Here is a 20736-nt window from a genome sequence, read left to right as displayed (position 1 = left end):
AGGGCTCTTGCCCAAACCCATGTTACAGAATTCCTCGTGATCATTTTCAGGCTCTTGCCTATTGAAAAATCAGAGTTTCTGTTGAAGAAAATCAGAGTTTCTGTTGAAGAAATCCGAGTTACAGGCTCTTGGCTATTGATAAAACAGAATCTCTGTTGCATAATAACAGGCAAGTTATTTTGTTGCAAATTGGTAAAATGAAATTGAGTTTTTGAAGCCCAGAACGAGAACAATAATATTAAAAAGACAGGTGCCAAGTAATTCAAATCGTTTGTACCATAAGCCATCTCTAGTTTCAACTTATGGTTGAAGCAAATTCTTTGAAGGCTGGTTTTCAAAATCGTAAATATATGAAAGATCCTTCCATTGTAATAAAAAAAACTAAAACTACCATTGGGGGAACTCACATCTTAGAACCTGAATCAAAGCATAATTGACATCATTGACAATCGTGGCACCCTTCCAAATTTATAACTTGGTGGCTGCAGCTTGAAATATCCAACTGAGAGTGTCGATTCTACGTGAATCTTGAGTAGAGCAATTGGAATGAAAGTCACACTGTTGAGCGATTAAACGACACCTGTTTTGAAAACGCACATTGGCACTCAACACCATTGTTTCGAATTGATACAAAATGGTAATCTGAGTACATAAATTCATGTTGGTCAGAGCAATCACCACTGCATCTCTAGACTGCTCGCCGCAGCAGCGAGAAATTACGCACTGCCAGCGTAATCGTGACAAATCAGCGCTTGCAATTACTTCCACGGCCTCCATTTTATTCACTCAGAATACCATTTCTACAATATCGATTGTTCCGAATTATATATATATATATATATGAACTACTTTAACCTGTATGAACTAAGAGATCAGACGTGATTATCAAAAGGGTTTCTAATTTAAGATATTCGATATAAGTTATTATCAAATGGTTTCTAATGATTTGTATATTATTAGCAGATCCACACTTCTGTGTGCTTCTTTTTAAGAAGTTATATGTTCAAAACTAAAGGGGTAGTGTATATATTTCTTCATAGACTTTAGCAATCAAATCATTGTAGGGAGGTGAGTCCTTTGTTCCACAAAGGAGGAAGTCCCATATAGGTATAAAGTTAAGTTTAATTGAGATTAAGGAGTCTCATATAGGTATAAAGTTAAGTTTAATTGACATTAGAGAGTCCCATACAGGTATAAAGTTGAGTTTAATTGAGATTATAGAATTTTAACAAATGCAAAACGAATTTTAATAATGAAAAAAAGAAGGCTTCCTAAAACCTCAACAAAATATGTTTATTTATTACTTAGACAAGGGGCAAAGATATTTTGTTGTTGTTGCTCTGGAGAAAAATAATATTAATACTTGATGTGTTAACCAATTAGTGATTTCTGAGTTAAATATAATTAAAAATATAAATTTGTAAAATGAAAAATCAACGTGACATAAGCAATTTACAATTGAACATTGGAGATTATACTTTTGTATTACAATCCACTGTTACATCATTATTCTGACTTAAATATAAGTAAAAATATAAATTCGTAAAATGAAAAATCAACATGACATGAGAAATTTACAATTGAACATTGGGGATTATACTTTCGTATTACAATCCACTGTTACATCATTATTCATGTTGACAGTAACATAATTCTTGGGTCACATTGAATATGGTTTTTATGATGAAGCATCAAGGTTTTTAGATAATAATAAAAAATCCAAGTTGAGGAAAGAGAACAAAGATAGATATACTTAAAATTCCGACTCAAGAAGATAACAACCTGTTTGAAGTAAATAGATACTCTGATGTTGGAGTAAAAACAATAGAAACTCTAATTGTGCTTAGTAATGAAAATTCAGCTATCAACAAGACAACAACAAGGCATCGAGGCATCAAGAAGAAATTATACAAAATAAACCAAGAAAATGTTACAAACTCGACAAGGGAAAGTCATTATACAAAGACACTTGTTGACATTCTAATCATAAGAGTAGATGTCTTAACCACTTAATGTATCAACAACATTGTTAAAATAGAAACAATTAACCTATCTTTCCAATACCACCAATATTAATAAATTTCAGGAATCTTACAAGTGCAATGTTTTGCAAAGAATCAAATTAGGATGGTTAGATCATGTTACAGGTGTGACAATTTTGCTCAACACTTAAAGAGTTCATACCAACCATGACAACATCAAAAAACAATAACACCAATATTAATATATCTCAGGAATCCTATAAGTGCAATGTTTTGCAAAGAATCAAATTAGGATGGTTAAGTGCAATGTTTTGCAAAGAATCAAATTAGGATGGTTAGGATGGTTAGATCATGTTACAGTTTGACAATTTTGCTCAACACTTAAATCCTTGGAGCAATCTCTTGATGGGTTAAAGAAGCTTGTGGCACCTCGACCTAAGTGTAATATCTGGGATGTCAAGCTGATGAGTATTTCTTTTGTTGTTTATGTATATATGTCGCAGAAGATTGTGTGTGCATATTGTATGTGGCAGTCAATGCTCAAACATTATAGTTGTTTTTTCTCGTAAGAATAACTAGAAAAACATGTCAGAGAACTAATAATGAGTGTGTGCATATTGTATGTGGCAGCGAATGTTTAAACATTAGAGTTAATTTTTCTCGTAAGAACTGATAATGAGTGTGTGCAGATTGTATGTGGCAGCCAATGCTTAAACATTAGAGTTAATTTTTCTCGTAAGAATAACTACAGAAACATGTCAGAGAACCGATAATGAACATGACATTTTATATATATAAAAGGGAGAATCAAGGAGAAAGACTCCCAGAGAATATATTTATATATAAAAGAGATTATATATTTATTATTTATATTTTTAAATTGATTTTAATATTTGAGTATTTTGAATCAATATTAGTTTTGATTATTATATAAATTATATAACTAAAAAAATGTTTTTTATTTTTTTATTATGTAATATTACCACTTCCAATTAACGGTTTCCTATAAATTTTGGGGAAACCTCAAGCCGTTTCAAAAAACTTTATCCAAAATCCCAACGTTTAAGCGTCCCAGAAATTCATGCAACATAGATATTAATTGACATATGTTTCTTTTCAAAAATACATGACTATTAATGAATGGGCACTCACACCTATGTATATATAACAAGCTCTCATTTTTAATCCAATCATATCATTTTACTTGTACATTTATATATTATATATTTATTTTAATGGATTTTTTTTATATTCCAAGTATTTTGGAATATTTTAATTAATTAATTAATTAGATTTGGTTGTTATAGTAGGAGAGTTACACGGTTGTCCAAATGGACTAGATAATTCCTTGGAGATTAGAGAGTGAAAAAAATGAGTTTCTATAATAGTAGATCTCAAGTTTGTGGCTAGTAAAATTATCTCCTATGCAAAAATCAGTGCACATAAACCAATGTTTAGTGGAGTCTTATCTCTAATCACAGCCCTAACCTTTAGCACCCACCATGCTGCTTTCTCCAATTAACAAGCATATAGGGAGTGCCCTTACTTTGTCTTCTTGACAATCTACAATGAAATCTCTAGATAATCCAATGGGAATTAGGGAAGTCATCGACTATCATACAAAATGTTGGTAATTCGCTAGTGTCATTGCACGAAAAGACATTGGCCAGCCCTAGAAGTTGTTAGCCTTCTAGGTTGGGAAAAAACCACACAAGTATTTAAGAGGGGTTTGCACCCCACTTAAAAATAGCATTAGCACATTTGGGAGAGACAAGGATTGCGAACCCATTTTTAATTAGTATGATCTAAATAAAAAACTTTAGCATGAGCCAAATCACTAACAATTTAGTACAAAGCATAAAACACAAAATTTTGACCTCTTTCAAATGAAAAATATTAATGCCACCTAGCAAACTAGCATTGTTGATGCCTTGGAGATTTCAAGAGGTCACTTTTTTTAAAAACCAATGACATCAAGCATCTTTGCCTCATCATTCTCAAGACCTTGAATGCCCAATTCGAGGAATTACCAAAGGTCATTGTGTTGGTGAGAGTACATCAACTAGAGAATGCGCTGATCTCAAGATCCCAATGATTTCAAGAACCAGCAAGACTTCTTCCCCAGTTTCAAGACTTTGATGATTGAGGTACAAGCTTGTTGCATAGATAGGAAAGAGAAGCAACTTATCCTATCAATGGTTTCTAAGCTAGGTCTTGAATGTTTTGTTTGTCTCTTCATTCCATACCACTAGACTCTCCATGGGTAAAAATCGGAAGATGGCAACAATGCATGATTTCACTGACTAACTAACTCCTTGATACATGAGCAAAATAAGCTCATTCGCAGAATGTGGTGTTTTTCAGCCTTCTAGTAACATCCTCCATAGAGATGGAAACAATCTCTTGGGATTTTAGAAGTGATGACAAAGAGCAAGTTGATCAGCTACCACCACCCACATGCATGGAGATAAATGAGGTCTTAGATGCCCCACTGAGGCCCCTATGTATTAGGCCCTATTGTGGAGGTGACCTTGGAGATTTAAGACTTCCTAATTAGGGTTCTCACACATTGAGACTTGGTCATGTTTGCCTTCTTTCTCTTACACAACTGTTAATTTTTCATAGGGCTATATTGTTCTTTGTTGTAGATAATTGCATTTAAATTTTTTCATCATTTACATATCACATTCACCCCATAATATCTTATCATTAGCAATTATGTAGAAAGAACAATAACATCAATATTGTAGCGGAACATAAATGATGAACAAAAGAAAAACTTGCACAAAGGGGACATTGAGATTTAGGTTAGAGACTAGGGCAAAACCCAACTAGATTCTTCTTTAGTTCACAAGTTCAAAACCAGAGGGGGGTAGAGTATGTATCCCTTCGCAGACTTAGCAGTGAAATCGTTGCATGGAGGTGGGTCCCTTGTCCCACAAACAAGGGGATCTCATACACCAATTTGGTACCTGGCTTGGCTTTGACCTTAAAAATGGATAATAATAATAAGATGTATTCTTTAATAAATGTTTGCCCAAATTTGTACATTGATAATTTCTTTCTTTTTATTCTCTTTGGGGTTGTTGAGCTTCCTTTGGGGCGGTAGGGTTTCCTTTTGGAGAAATTCATCCCAAAGTTGCCCAAATTTCAACAACAACTTCTTATAATGATATTACGGACATAGAAGGAAGTCAAGGTTGCATTGATAATGAGAAAGTGAAAGATTTCGTATAGAAGGTTACAAACGAGTTGAGTCAATCCACTTTATGAACACATGATACACTTAGAAACACACTAAAGTGAAATAAACATAAAAACACAAAATAACCTAAAGTCAAAGCGACTTTATCAATGCCTATGTCTAATATCTAATTGACCATTATATTTTGATATTTACTTTTAGCACTCTCTCCTAATGGTCAATCTACGTACTACAACAAGTTTCTTTTGGAATTTCACATATGTTTTAGAACCCAAAGAATTGGTGAAAATGCCTATAGTTTAGTCCTCTATGTGATAGCGCTACAACTCAATAGATCCATCCTCTACAAGCCAATTGATGAAGTGGCGATGTATCTCAACATGCTTGGCACACTCATGGATGAAAGCATCCTTTTTAGCCAAGTTGCTCACATGCTCCTTTCATTATTCCTCAATATTCTCCTTATGTTGATGAATGGGCCACTACACATTGCTTCTTGTTGGTCCATGTCATTGCACCCATGTCAAGGTTGAAAATATATCTAGATGTTGACTTTCTATCATCTAGGCAACCCGCTCACTTTGAATCTGCAAATGTATGCAACCTAGGGTCTTTGGCTTATATTGTACAAAGTGCCAAAGTTAAGTGTCTCTTTCACATATCTCAACATTGTTTTTCATATAAGCCAATGCTTGTAGACAAACTCATTAACTATCTTAAAGTTAGCTATGGATGAAAGCTTCAATGCTTTCTCCATAGGTGTAGCCGAGGTTTGCAATCTATCACTTTAACTATCAAGCAAACTTCTAACATATTTTGTTTGTGTCAAACTTTCACACCTAGAAAGTAATATAGGAGGCCTAGATCGATAATGCCAATAACACTCCATTCGTTGCTTGTAATAATGATGTCATCTACATAAATGACTGGTAGAATGATATCATTACCAATGATTTTGACATATAGATTAGACTCTAAAGGACTTCGTTGGAACCATAGTATTCAAAACTCGCTGATTTGAACCGTAAACTGGTCAAACCGGTTGGTTCATTAACAAAGGCCACTGGACCGATTGAAAAACCACATTAACTCGTCCTCCTCATCGATTTTTTGGTCAAATCAAGGATAAACCGATCGGTTTATGACAAAACCAACCAATTTTCCCATAAACCGATCAGTGTCGTCATGAGCCGATCGGTTTATTACCAATCGGCCATGAACCCCACGGAAGGAGGCTGTTTCACGATTTTTCAAGTGGTTTTGAGGAAAACTAGGGGTTGTTTCCCTCCAAAAACAACCCCTTCAAGCCTTTAAAAGGATGTCTCCCATCTCATTTGCCTCACACATTTCATTTGGAGTTTCTTTGAGCTTCAATGTGAGCTTGGAGAGTGTTGAGTTTTTGCTAGAGTAGTTGAACAACAAAGAGTTTGGGTTGAGTAGTAGCCACCATGCCTCCAAAAGTCAAGGATACTACATGAGCTCATTGTGATATGACTAATGGCAAAATGATATGCAAATATTGCCAAAAATCTATTGAAGGAGGGGGTATTTACAAGTTCAAGCAACACTTGGTTGGGATAGGAGGCCCTGTAAAGCCATGTAGAGCACCAAATGAAGTAATAGGCAATATTAGGGTTAAATACCTTCAAAATTTTCAGACTCAAGTCACCCAAACAACTAAGAAGTTTGTGACTTTAGTAGTTGAAAAGTTTGAGAATCGAGACTCAACCCACTGAGTTTAATCATGATGAGAAGTGATAATGTTGATCACTAATATGTAGAACTGTAGTAGGCCAATGGCCCCATAGCTTGTAGCATTGTTTTTGGACTCTAGAGGCCATTTAGAGCCTCATTGATTACGCATTTTGTTTTTGATATGTATTGCACTCGGTGCCATTTTGATATATTCACCTTTACATGGCATATAGATGAAAAAACTTCACATATTTTGTCTCTATTGGTTTGGAATCATAGTTTTAAATCTTAAAAATAGTTATTTTTCATTAAAAATCAATTGTTTTCATGTATTTTTTTTAAAACTGGTTCATTGAGATCTAACTAGTCCCGGTTGAAACCTAGTTTATTAGGCGGACTAGTCCGGTCACCGATTCTAGTTTTGAATACTATGGTTGGAACCTCTATTCATCCAAGTATCTACTAATCTTTATGCACTATGCTTAGGATTCTTACTTCATAACATGTTTGCAAACAAGCTAGTCCTTCCCTAAAACCTAAAATCCCTGTGGTTAATACATGCGACATCTTCCACCAAATGCCCATTAAGGAACCATTTGATGGACCTTCCAGACAAATTGTATTACCATGGCTGGAGCTAATTGGATGGTGCTCATTTTTGTTGTCGAAGCAAAGGCCTTTTCTTACTCTATGCCCTTTTGCTAAGAGAACCCTTTTGCAACCAATCATGCCTTGTCTTTGTCAAGCGTACTGTCTACCTATGCTTGACCTTATACAGCCATTTGCAGCAAATGGGTTTCTTCCTTGGTGGAAACACTATGAGATCCCAAGTTTGACTTTTCATCAAACTCTCATGTTAAATTGTTATGGTTTTCTACCATTTAAGTCCACTTTTTTCCTCAAACAATTGTGGTTCATACACTTCTAAACATTTACCATTATAGCAAAGTTGACCATATTAAGTTTATTGTTCTTATTACTTAGTCACAATGGGCTCTTATTTTGTGATTGTTATCTTTGAAGAAGTTTGAGAAGGCCCAACTTCCTCAACTACGACATCTTTGTTGAAGGTCCATTAGTTGGGGTCAACATCAACCCATTTGTAGGTTTTATGACTGTCATTAGTTCCTTACTCCTCGGGTCTAACTTAGTTGTTTTGTCCCCCAAAATCCAAACATAAGCAATGGAACCAAAGACCTTAAGATGACAAAAATTTGGGCTTCTTCCCCGATGATGCTTCCATTAAGGTCTTTTACTTCATCATCATCATCAGAAATATGTTCATCAAGTATATTGTTGTGAATAGTGTCTCAACACAAAACCTATTTGGAACACACTTGTTTTACATCATACCCTTGGCCATCTCTATGATAGTGCAATTCCACCTCTCAACCACCCCAATTTGTTGTGAAGGGTAGGGTGTAGTGAATTGTCTTTGATCCCATGTTTAACACAAAAGTTATTGAATTCTTTAGAACATAATTCCCCACCATTATCAAACCTAGTGGTAATGTGACAACCTGACTCTTTTTCTATTGATGCTTTAAAATTTTGAAATTCATTAAGCGCATCAAATTTTGGTTTAAAAAATACACATGCATTTTCCTACTATAGTAGTCAACAAAAAGAAGGAAATACTTGGCCCTAGTGATGGATATAATGTTCATTGGTCCACAAGCATCTTACATGAACTAGTTGAAGCACTCTCTTCACTCTCCAAGCTCACCCTTCATCAAATGGTGCCCTGTGCTACTTCCTTGTTTGGCAAGCTCCACACACCTTGAATCTCTTGTTGAATATTGAGAAGTCCATCTACTAGAATCTCTGAGCCAATTAAGAGAGGTAGATCGAGTTAAGGTGCCCATACAATTGATGCCAAAGTGCAGTGATGTCTAAGCACTCTTGGTTGCAAACGCATGCTCCCTGACCTATCCAATATTAACCAAAGTGAATAGCGCATGATCCTCCACCCCAAGAGAAATAGAGTCTTCTTAGCCTCCTTGTCAGCGATGTAGCATATGTGATTACTAAAGTTGACATCTTGCTTGGGGCAATTTTTCATAATCTATCTTATTGATCATAGATTAAGCTCCATTTCTAGCACATATAGTAAACATTAAGGAAAATCAACATCTCTAAAAAAGAAATCTGCACATTCCTTTTTCCAACCACTATGTACTCTTCCCCTCCACCGAAGATCATTGAATCCTTGGAGGAACACAGTGTGTACTTTATGAACCATTCATCCCTATTGGTGAAGTGCCATGACACACCCAAGTGGATGATCAATGTTGATTTGTCCACTCTTTTTCCATGAATGCATAGAAAGTCGATTCCTTCTCTTTTGTATGCTCTGCAACATGAGCCTTTCCTTGACTTTTCTTCTTTGCTAATTTGCCTTTTCCCTTGACAATCATTCCAAAGCTCTATTTTGAACCCTTTGTTTCATTGTTGTTATGGAACCGTTTCTTCCATCTATTTTGTTGTAAAAATTTTAGGGTAACATTCATAGTGATGATATCTGGGGTCTTAATAAAGTGCTCATAAGCACATGGTAAGCTTTTAGTGTGACTACCACCATGTCCTCTTCTTCCATTTCCAACAAATGGTGAACCACTGAACCGTTGCTATCTAATATCCTTGATCTTGAGTAAATGCTCCTACAAAGATGCACTCTCATCCATTTCAATCGAGAATGACATATTCTTTAGGAAGAAGGCTTTTCCTTTCTTTGAAGTCTCATGTAAATTGTTCAAATGCTTCCTTCCCTATTTGGAACTCAAGATGAGTTTCATCTCGAGCCGCAACTGTTGGTCGAGTATCTACACTAAGGATGACTATAGCCAATCACCTATACTAAAAAATGGCCAACATAAGCTGCTTCCACGTATTGTAGTTCCTACAAGAGAACCTTTAGAGACCTTCTAACATGATGTTGGGTAAAGAAACCATGAATACAAGTCAAAAACATGTTGAGATTTGATTAATCTGTCAACAAAACATGTACAGTTTGACAAATGTGCTCAAATACAACCCAATAAACCACAAACATACTCTCAAACAGTTGAAAACCACACAAATCTTGACAAATATGCTCTCAAACAACTCAAATTTGCTAACAACCAACACCAAAACAATGCATTTCCCCTAGGATTTGCTGAATAACATCAAATTGTCAACTGATTCTTCCATATTTGCAATTTGGGCAGTAATAAGGGTCAAAATAGCTTAAAACTACTTCCAATTCTTTTACAAGGTCAATGAATTAGAGAAATTGCACTAATTTTGTTGAATGAACTCCTTGTAGTGTTCATACAGTTCTAATTTTTAATTGTTAGCTTGTATGATCAATCTATGTAGAGGTACCACTAGGTTTGACTTACTGGCAGTTGTGAACTCTTCTATGCATAATGTTATGGCTATTGTCAGTTGAAATTGACAGTTGTACAACGACCAACTTTCGATCTCTTGATTCTATACATAGAATCAATGGCTCGACATCTTCTTTTTTCTTCCTTTTCTCTTCCAAAACCTCGATTTGTAGGGTTTTGTTTAAAAAATGGCTTTGCTTTGGAATTAAAAATAAAACAATACCTAGTTTGGAATGATTCGAAACCATTTTGGCTCTTTGATGTGTCATAGTAGTGATTCCTCGATTTATCTCTATTAGCAGTGGTCCGATAATCCCTTAGTCTCGATGGTTCACACAGAGTCCATGGCACCCAATGTTGAAGTCACAAGAGTGGAAACTTTGTCTTTCAAAAGCCCAAGACTTTTGATACGACTTCAAGAATGTTGGGCTCTAATACCATAATAACATGAACACAAAAGAAACCAAAATTGCATTGATAATGAGAAAGCGAAATATTTCTTATAAGGTATTACAAGCTAGTCGAGTTGATCCACTTTATGAATGTGGCATAGGCTAAAAAAAACCCATAAAGTGAAATAAAGCATAAAAACACAAAATAACTTAAAATAAAAGTGACTTTATTAATGGTATGTCTAATATTTTATTGACCATTATACTCTAATATTGGGCTTTGCAAAGGTTTGGGAGAAGGTCGGCATGTGAGAGTGATGTTGTTTCAGTGTTCATTAGTGCCATGAGTGGACAATCTGAAACACAATGGTTGGGCTCTAGTAGTGAAATAATTATTTGGAATATTTATATAGTGAACTCGTTGGTGATGACCTTGAGAACCAATCTCACTATATATGAATTCCTTCAGGTCTTGAGATATATTAACCTACACATGGACATGATGTTGAGGTCGAGCTTCAAAAAATCTTTTAAGGTCTTCATAAATACACTCCCCCAGAGGGATGGGGTCACTATTCAAAATGGAGTTGGCAAAAAATCGTGTGTAGGTTGCAAAGTCTACCCAAATTGAGTGGGCACATTGCACAACTTTATTAGCAGAGAAATAATGGGTCCAATGGTTAAGAACCACTAGGTTTTTCCGGCATGCTTAAGGGCCTTGAATCAATATCTCCTTCACATGAGAAGGGTTGTTGAACTAGAAAATAAAAAAGCCCTTAGTGAGGCTCCATGTGTATGCGATACCACTATTAGGATATTTAGACACCTAGGAGTTAGTTAAAATAAACTTGGTCTAATTAATAGGTAAAGTGTGTTGTTTGTGTATTTCTTTATTGTGCACAAATATGCATTTATGGTTATCTAATCCAATTAGACATAAAGTAATATGAAGATTCATATGCTTCTCCATACTAAAGGCTATATTGATACATGCTCAACACTCTTATCCGTGTTTAAAGAGAAAGGAGGGTTATTTCTCATGATCGATTGTGAAAATCTCATGTAATTTTTTTTCCTTTTGCATTAGTAAAATGTCTCAAAGAGCCACTTTGTTTAGGGCCATGGAGTAATTACTTTTTAAGTGTTTTAACCACATAATACACTATGCACTAATCTTTGATCTATATATATATGAGCGGTTGCTTAATGTGTCCCTTATATAAAAATACCCTATTTATTAAAAATCCACCCACCGCCCACTAAGCTCTCAAATCTCATGAACCCAATTTCCAATAATCCTACCCTCCCAAAAAAAATAGTAAAAAATGAAAGCCTCCCAATTCTCAACGCAGAAATAACATACTCGAGATCAGAGAATTAAATATTAAGTGGAGGGTTACCTCATAGAACACCTTCGGTTGAACTTCAAGGGAGCTATGGGTGCTGTCCCCAGCCGGTAGTCCATACTGGCCATTGTCAATGAGTCAGGTAAGACAAAAAGGTCTAAGGTCGTTCCTTAGACAAACTAGCCAGGGCACACTCAATATTGAAAACACAAACACAGTATATACACATAAGGCAAACGAACACAATCTTTAAGTTTATGCCATTAACTCAAAACCCTAAAAGGGCTAAATCATCAAAATGCTACCTTGTCGTTTGATATATAGCTTTCTTAACATTCCCTCTACAGGGCACATGGAACTTCGTTGAAGACATCTACTTCCTCTGTGATGAGGAACTCCAACAAATTGATGACCGAAGATTTCCACAGGGGTTTTAATCAATCCCTCAACAAATTGATGAACGAAGACTTCCAAAGGGATTAATAGAAATGTAAATGCATCTGTGTAACCCTATGTTAAAGAGTTTCAATGAAGAAACCTTGGAACCACTTGCAATATCCTACTCCAGCATGCTCAGAAACAACCTTAATTTGGTTGAAAGATTTGCCATCACTTTCATCACTAAAAGCAGAAGTATGTAACTTGGTCATGGCCACAAATCTCATCTAAGAACAAACTTTCTTCTGCGGCAGCCACTGCTCCGTATTAATGCTTAACATCCACACGTTCAGCAGAAGTATGTAACCTTGGTCATGGCCACAAAATCTCATCTAAGAACAAACTGTCTCTCTGCAGCAGCGATTGCTCCGTATTAATGCTTAACATCCACACATTCCTGGTTGCTCTCTACTTAGACATCTCTTCTATTACTAAAAGCACAAACCGTGGTTGCTCTCTAAATTGCCATCTCGTCCGTTACTTGAAGCAGAAATATGTAGCTTCTTCAGGGTCACAAATCTCACCTAAGGACAAACTTACCCCTTAATATCCAAACCATCGAGGTTGCTCTAGGAATAAACCATCATTGTCAGCACTAAGTTTCCCTTACAATAGTATTCCTCTTGATTATGTTGCCCCCAGAATGTAGGCATATTGTTCCCCATTATATTTGCCCTTGCAGACGTAGGTGGATTGACCCGTTAGTGTTTAGGTCAAGATTTTTTGGTGGATTTTTTGGGGCTTTTCCATGCTTATTTTGATGCAGTGATGCAAAATGCTGGGACTCGATTCACTCTGCTAATGAACTTTCCAACGAGCTAAAAAATACTGAAAATATAGCATCAACGAAAAAGTTATGATCTAACTATCCTTCTTTTTCAGCAGCACAGATTCATCTACTTTGTATTTCTGCTCATTGGTAATCATGCAAGGGTTACGACTCATGTGTCTTAGATTTTATTGACATCATTATGAAATAGAATTTAATTTTTTTTATTTTGGATCTTTAGCCTAATGAACATAGAAATCATATATTGAGAACCATTATCTTATAAATTACAGTATAATTCAACATTTTACTTATTCATAAAATTTAATTTATAATGAAATAATCTTCAATCGATATTGCATGTATCTCTTCTCTGTAAGATATTTCTTTCATTTAATTTTCAGTCCAACCGGGATCAATTTCATAAGAACATATTACTCTAATAAAATTACTGTAATTTAGAAATATATGTTTTCTTTTATTACTAACCAGTCATACAAAGCCGATTCAAGAGCATATTACTTTGAAGAGTTAACAGCGACACTAGGTTCAAACCTGGCTAGCAGCCTCATACTTCTATCGGTGTCTTCTCTTCTCCCGCCATTGTCATTTAGCTTTTTCTCTCCACTGCCTTCGCAGCTTCGATTTTTCCCTTTAGTTTGAGGTCCTGCGTATCTGGATTCTGAGTTACAGTAAGGGCTTTGATTTGTTGTTCCAGCTTCTATATTTGCTGCTCCAACCCTAGGCATCTGTTTTTGCATTTCCTCTGCTCATTACGCCCTTCATGTGATTTAGAATCCTCTGAGAGCTTGTACTCCACAAAACATTTCAAAAGATCTTTTGCCGTTAACTCCATCTTTACATGCAGATGAATTTCCAAGGTTGTTTAACTCCATCTTTACATGCAGATGAATTTCGAAGATTATTTCCCTCGGTGATGACCTTTGAATTTCTGTTAGCAGACAGAGTCTCCTCTTCCTCTTTTGCGTGTTTTCATATTTCCCTAATTCCTGGGTCATTGCCATTGTTAACGGACGTTTTCTTGTTGAGTAAGTGTGTTGGGTCTCAACGCGTAGTCAAAGGTTCAAATTTGCCCGGAAAAATAATGGAAATTCTGTTAATATTTTGTTAAGTACAGTTGTGAAGAGCAATGCTTAATATTTTTATATTTTTTATTATATTTAAGGAGTTGTTTTTAGTGCGATTTTTTGGAAGTGTTATTGGTGGGTTTTTCAGAGATAATTTCTTTAAAATTCAATGAGTTGATTGAAATCATAAATTTGATGAATAACCCCTGCGCAATCTAAATGCCCTAGGGATTTTTGAAGGTGTGAATCCATATAATCAAAAAACCAGTTTAAATAACAAAAATCAAAATTTCACATCAAATTTTTCCACCAAATTTAAATACCAAAAAATCCAAAAATTCACACTAAAAAAACTCCCCAATAATAATAAAAAAAAAACACCATTTTTGAACAAATTTAACACGTCTCAATCACACCTTCCAATTTTTAATTCATTTATTTCTATTTTCGAACGTACTTTCCTATCGTTGTTGAAGTCTATCCCACCTCCATTTCGTCACTTATCGCCCATTCCCTATCATCATTATTTCAAAACTTGCTATTCAAGTCATCTTACTTTACCTGTCTGACTTTGCTTTTTAGAACCAATGTGTTTTTTATTTTGAAATTTGTAAAATATCTTACTTTATTTATTATTTTTTTAATTTGTAAATTAAATTTTATATATTATTAATAAAATAGGCAAAAGTATTTTTTTTTTAAATTATAATTTTGAATTTAAAAATTTGTTGTTTTTAATATAAAAATAAATTTAATATTGGTAAATATTTTAAGAAGTTTGAAACAAATTGCTTTTCTATTAATGCTTGGTTTGACCAGGAATGTGAAAAGGTAAGGCGAATGTGGAAAGAATCAAATAAGGATAAGGTAAAGCTCAAAGCTTACAAGAAGTTATTAAGCAATAAAAAAACCGATTTCATGGTTTCAAGAAGAGAAGAACTAATTTTACTTGGAAAAATAATCCCAAATTATTTTGGAATGAGCTCCAACTGAAAACGATACAAATTGGAAATAATATTATAACTTCTAAATGGTTTGACTATGCAAGACAACTCTATGGGTTCCCAAGGTTGACCCTCCCCCCTTGGTCAACACTGATACTGAACTCTTCACGATACAAGAGGTAGAGATGGGTATCAAGAAGTTGGGTGTTGGAAAAGCAAAAGACTTAGCTGAACTCCAAGCAGAATATCTAAAGTGGGGCTCAAAGATTCTTGCACCTCACATTACAAAAATCTTCAACATCATACAACAGGGGCTCCACACAGATTGGACAACTAATCTGCAATACCTCTTTTCAAGAGTGGTGACGTCAATAATCCCTCCAATTATAGGACCATCATGATAAATCCTCTGTTTGCAAAGCTATTTGGAAGCATGCTAGAAAATAAAATTAGCAAGTGGGTATAAGAAAGAGATAAGTGTGCTAAAGGGCAAGTAGGTTTTAGACCTAAACATTCCACAATTGATCATTGTATAACTTTAAGGCATATCATTGAAAAAGTTTGGGAGAAAAATGAAGAAGTCTTTTGTTTCTTTGTTGATTTCAGAAAAGCGTTTGACTCAGTGCCTAGGGATAAGCTTTGGCACAGAATGGAGGAACTTGGGGTTCCTAAACATTTGAGAGCAGTTGTGCATAGGCTATGTGAAGAAGTGAAAGTCAAAATTAGAACTTCAGCAGGCGTTTCTGAAAGTTTTAGAAGTGATATCAGGGTCAAGCAAGGTTGCCCACTGTCTCCTACTTTTTTGGTTTATATATTGACAAGCTTGAGGAGTGGTTAAATTCGCAAGGGGGTGATGGTATCTATTTGGGCAAGTTTGTTATAAGATTTATTTTGTATGCAGATGACCTTATTCTAATTACTAAATCGGCTCTTGGTTTGCAAGAGCACTTACTATCCCTTGAGCATTTTTATAGAAGTGTGGGGATGCAAGTCAATATCAGCGAAACGAAAGTAGTAGTTTTCTCTAAGAAAAGAAAACATAACCAGCATAAGTTCTACTTTGAAGGCAACATTCTGGAAGAAGTTGTGGATTACAAATACCTCAGAATTGATTTCAACAAAAATCTAAGCTGGAATGGTTGTAGAAAGAAAAGAACTTTGGGGGGTTGGAAAGAATTTTATGCTTTTCGAAATAGGTGTAGAGAGGCAGAGTTATGTGACTGGAAAACCACTCAAACTCTTTTTGGGCTTCTAGTGATTCCGGTGATTCTCTATGGTTATGAACTATGGGCCAGCAGTGCATCCGACATGCAGTGGAGACAGATTGAGAAAATTCAGAAGCGTTTGATTACAAACAAATTTAAGATTAAAAGTGCAGTTCCTTATGCTATCTTGTTAAGTGAAACAGGGACTGCTTCTATTGAAGCAATTTCTATGGTGCGAGCCATAAGGTATTTAAAAAAAATTGAGCAATGGAAGAGGGTAGATGACCTAAGGTTGTCTTTAATGATAGATTGTACAAGATCAAAAAAACTTTGATGCATCAAAATAACAAATAGTTTAGTAAATGAGTTATTTTCTTGAACACGTGTCCCATAAACAACAAAGAGATAAAAAATTTTGTTATGGAAAAGTTCCACAAGTGTACTTTGGATAAGGAGCTAGGAAGAAAGAAAAAGTACTATATTGAAGTGTTTAATCCCACTCATAGTCATCAACCAAAAGCATACATAGAGGCCAATATTTCTTGGAGAGCCAAAATTCTTATTGATCAATTAAGGGCTAATTCTCATCAACTCTGTTGTGAAACAAAGAGCTGGAAAAGGCCAAAGGAAGTGCGGGAGGAAAGAGTATGCATTTTTTGTTCTTCCAGAAAAGTGGAAACAGAAAAACATTTCATTTTAAAATGTGAGGCCTTCAAAGACAACAGGGAAAGTTATGCAGATATGCTGGCAACTAACTCTTGGGATAATCTATTTAGTGAGGGGTTTGTCGAGAAGCTGGGAACATTTATTTTGATGCTTCACAAAAAAAAGGGTCGAATACATCAAGCAAATGAAGAAGCAATCTGTCCCATGGCTATCTTTAGCCTCGTGAACATTAAAATAATTTATTTATTTATTTATTTCTTAATATTATCTTTCATATATAATAATATTAACTTTTTATATAATAATATTAATTTTTTATTAATATTAACTTTTCATATTTTTTTCCATAATCCTGTTTCATATAATCCTTTTACTATAATGAATAGCAAAAAAAAATCAATATTTCATGACACATTTAAGTTATTTAATTGTAAAATATGTTTCCAATTTCTATTAATACCACAAAATTAAAAATAAAAGCATGCTTAACAAAGAGTCCTTGCAAAAGAGTATGCCTTCATTATTTCAGGAAGCTCAATAGTCTTATCAGCGTTTATGTATGTTAGAGGATTAGTGCTATTTCCAATTACAGCGCTAGAACCATTTGACAAATGGGCGGGCGATTTCGTGGGACTGAGAAATCCTCCAGTGAAAAGGACAGTAGCGTGCTACATTATTACTATCGAGCGTGCTTACGCACCCTGCCGGTCCTCACTTCGAAAAAGATTGGATGCCTGATCGGCTCTCTCTATGGAATAATGACTCCCATCCATCAGGATCATAGCTCGGGCTTTTCAATGGCAGGCAAAGCCCTCATTGATTCCCACTACGTCCCGCTTCCTTCCCTCCAGAAGTATTCTAGGAGGGCTAGATTGAAGTATTTAAGGCTCAATCCCCTTTCCCGTGTTCTCTCACTAAATAACTCCCCCTCATGCATCACGGTGTTAAAGAGGGATAGGAACTTGAGAAGTGCAATGGTCCTTTCACTCATCCCATGTAGGGTTGAAAATTCTTATTATCTTTATTATTTGATTTCAAATTTCATGATAGCATTATGTTTCGGGTAGTTGTTTTTGTTTGTTTGTTTTTTTTTACTAGAGGAATTGCCAACAAGGCCGATTTCATACTTGAGTGACACAAATTTGATTTTGACCACTACCACTATAACCCCTAGGTACTTATGCCCCTTTAGTAGACATGGGTAAATCACGAGATTTGATTCTCAAACTTCGTGGTACATAGCACTTCATCTTCATTTTCACAACCATTGCCAATTGAGTTGCCCTCCAGGAGCTATGTTACGTGTGCTTTTTATTATATGTTTAAGTATGAGTGATTTTTTTTTGGTCAAGTAAGAGTAGAGCCTTCAATTAACCGATAAAAAGATTACATATGGTACACGTCTTTACAAGTGTAAAAACCAACAAAAGACAGACCCTTGATGATTAACAGATAACAGAGTCAACAAAACCCAAAACCTTACACACTAAACCTATGACCATTTAAAAACTCGATAGCCATTCGATAAGAGCCCAAATGATCCAATGGTCCTCAAAAAAATCGCATCGGAAACTTGCGCAACACTTACCCTCTTCTCAGAGCCGATAGAGAATATAAACCATTGGTCTATAAAACTTCGGGTCCGCTTTTGGACATAACCTCCGACCATTTTAAAACTCGATATCCTTTCGATCAAGAACTCAAATGATCTGACAGTCCTTAATGATATCGCACCAGAAACTTGCGCGACACTTACCCTCTTCACGGAGCCGATAAATATTATAAGACATTGGTCTATAAAACTTTGGGTCCACTCTTAGACTTAACCTCTGATCATTTTAAAACCCGATAGCCATTGATCAAGACCCTTTTGATCCGAAGGTCCTCAATGATATCGAATCGGAGACTTGCGCGACACTTACCCACTTTACAGAGCCAATAAAGATTATAAAACATGGATCTATAGATCTTCGGGTCAACTCATAGACTTAACCTCCGATTAATTTCAAACCCGATAACCATTCACTAATAAAGACCATCAAAACCTATGGCCTGCGGCCCTTCTACTAGCACGTTGTTTACCAAATACTCATCCCCTGTAGTTAGCTTTGATTTAAACATTGACTGTGGGATTGACGGTTAGGATTTACTGCAACACTTCAACTAGGCTAGGATCGATGGTTAGGACTTCCGCTCTCTCCTACTTCCACTAGTCTTCCTCATGTTCTTTATTCATGGCCTGGAGGGACTCCATATCTTTGGGTGCCTGACGTTGACAATCATCACGCAGTTTGCAAGAGGGTATAGAATCACAATTGTACTGAATATAGCTTTCCTTACATAACACTCCCTCATTTGCTAGACGATCAGCTAACATATTGGCTTTTCTTCGCACATGAACGAAGCTTACGGTTCTCATGGTTCGCAAGTGGGAATGAATACGCTGAAGGACTTGCAATAGCCTCCAATGTTTTGACACCTTTCCAGGTGCTGTTCCATTACATATTTTCTTGGTCGCATTGATGACCAATTCAGAGTCAGATTCAAGGACAGTGTTGTGTAAATTTGACTCCATCAGGATTTCCAGGCACTGCTCTAAGGCCATGAGCTCCGCCATGTTATTAGTGGCAGTCCCCAAATGATTGTCAAAGATATCCTTTATGCGCCCCTGCTCATCTCTTATGACACCACCAAATCCATCCATCCCTGGGTTGCCCTTAGAAGCCCCATCTATATTGATTTTCAAAAAACCATGAGGAGGAGGATGCCAGATATCTTTACCAACCATTGTTTTTCTCACACCCTTGTCAGTGCCTTGGGGAACCAGAGAATGGAGACCCAATTGCAGCAGTATTCGAGCATCTTGGGGTGAAGGAGAGTCCTCAGGAATTTTCCACATAACGACTCCTACTGTATCTTTGAGTTGTCGTAAAATTTGGACAATGATGTTCTGGGTCGAGCCTGTTTTGTTCTTGAAAATCCTACCATTGCGTTCTTTCTAGACATCCTAGATAATAAAGCCTGGAACCAGAGTCCAAGCCTTGTTAATGATTTCATTACCCGAGAATTCTTCCCTCCAATTCTTCAAAGTGTTAGTGATGCTGAGTCTATCCCTGTTAGTTTGCCTGAAGACTGAGGTCGCCCAATCCCACAAGGTAGAGATGAAGGGGAAGAGGTTTAGTAAATGTTCCATCATCTCCTATTGTAAGCCACATATATGGCATTTGGATGGGCCAACAAATCCCATTTTCAGAAGATTCTTCCATGTGAGAATTTTCTTTTGGTGAACCAACCATATAAACAACTTGATTTTCATCCATTGTGAGTTCTGCCAAAGGTCATTCCGAACCTGATCAGGGTTTGGATAAACAAAACCTAGGGCCATTCGTTTAGCTTCTTTTAGGTTAAAGGTGCCTTCATTGTTTCGATCCCATCTCATTTGGTCAGACGAGGATGACACCAAAATCTTCCTCTGCTCCAAGTCAAGAGCAAGAGAGTCTGCCTGGGCCTTCAAAGGACTCTCTTCACTATAACCAAGATCTTTCCAAATTCTCCATTTGCCATTGTCCCTTACCTGATCCTAAAAGTCACTTACCATAAGTAAACCTTTGTTGTCAGTGTCATTTTTGAGAGCG

Source organism: Pinus tabuliformis, chromosome 8 (assembly GCF_031772625.1).
Source record: "Pinus tabuliformis cultivar Carrire ecotype Pingquan chromosome 8, CPIR1, whole genome shotgun sequence".
Taxonomy (NCBI): Eukaryota; Viridiplantae; Streptophyta; class Pinopsida; order Pinales; family Pinaceae; genus Pinus; species Pinus tabuliformis.
This window is presented reverse-complemented; position numbering follows the sequence as displayed.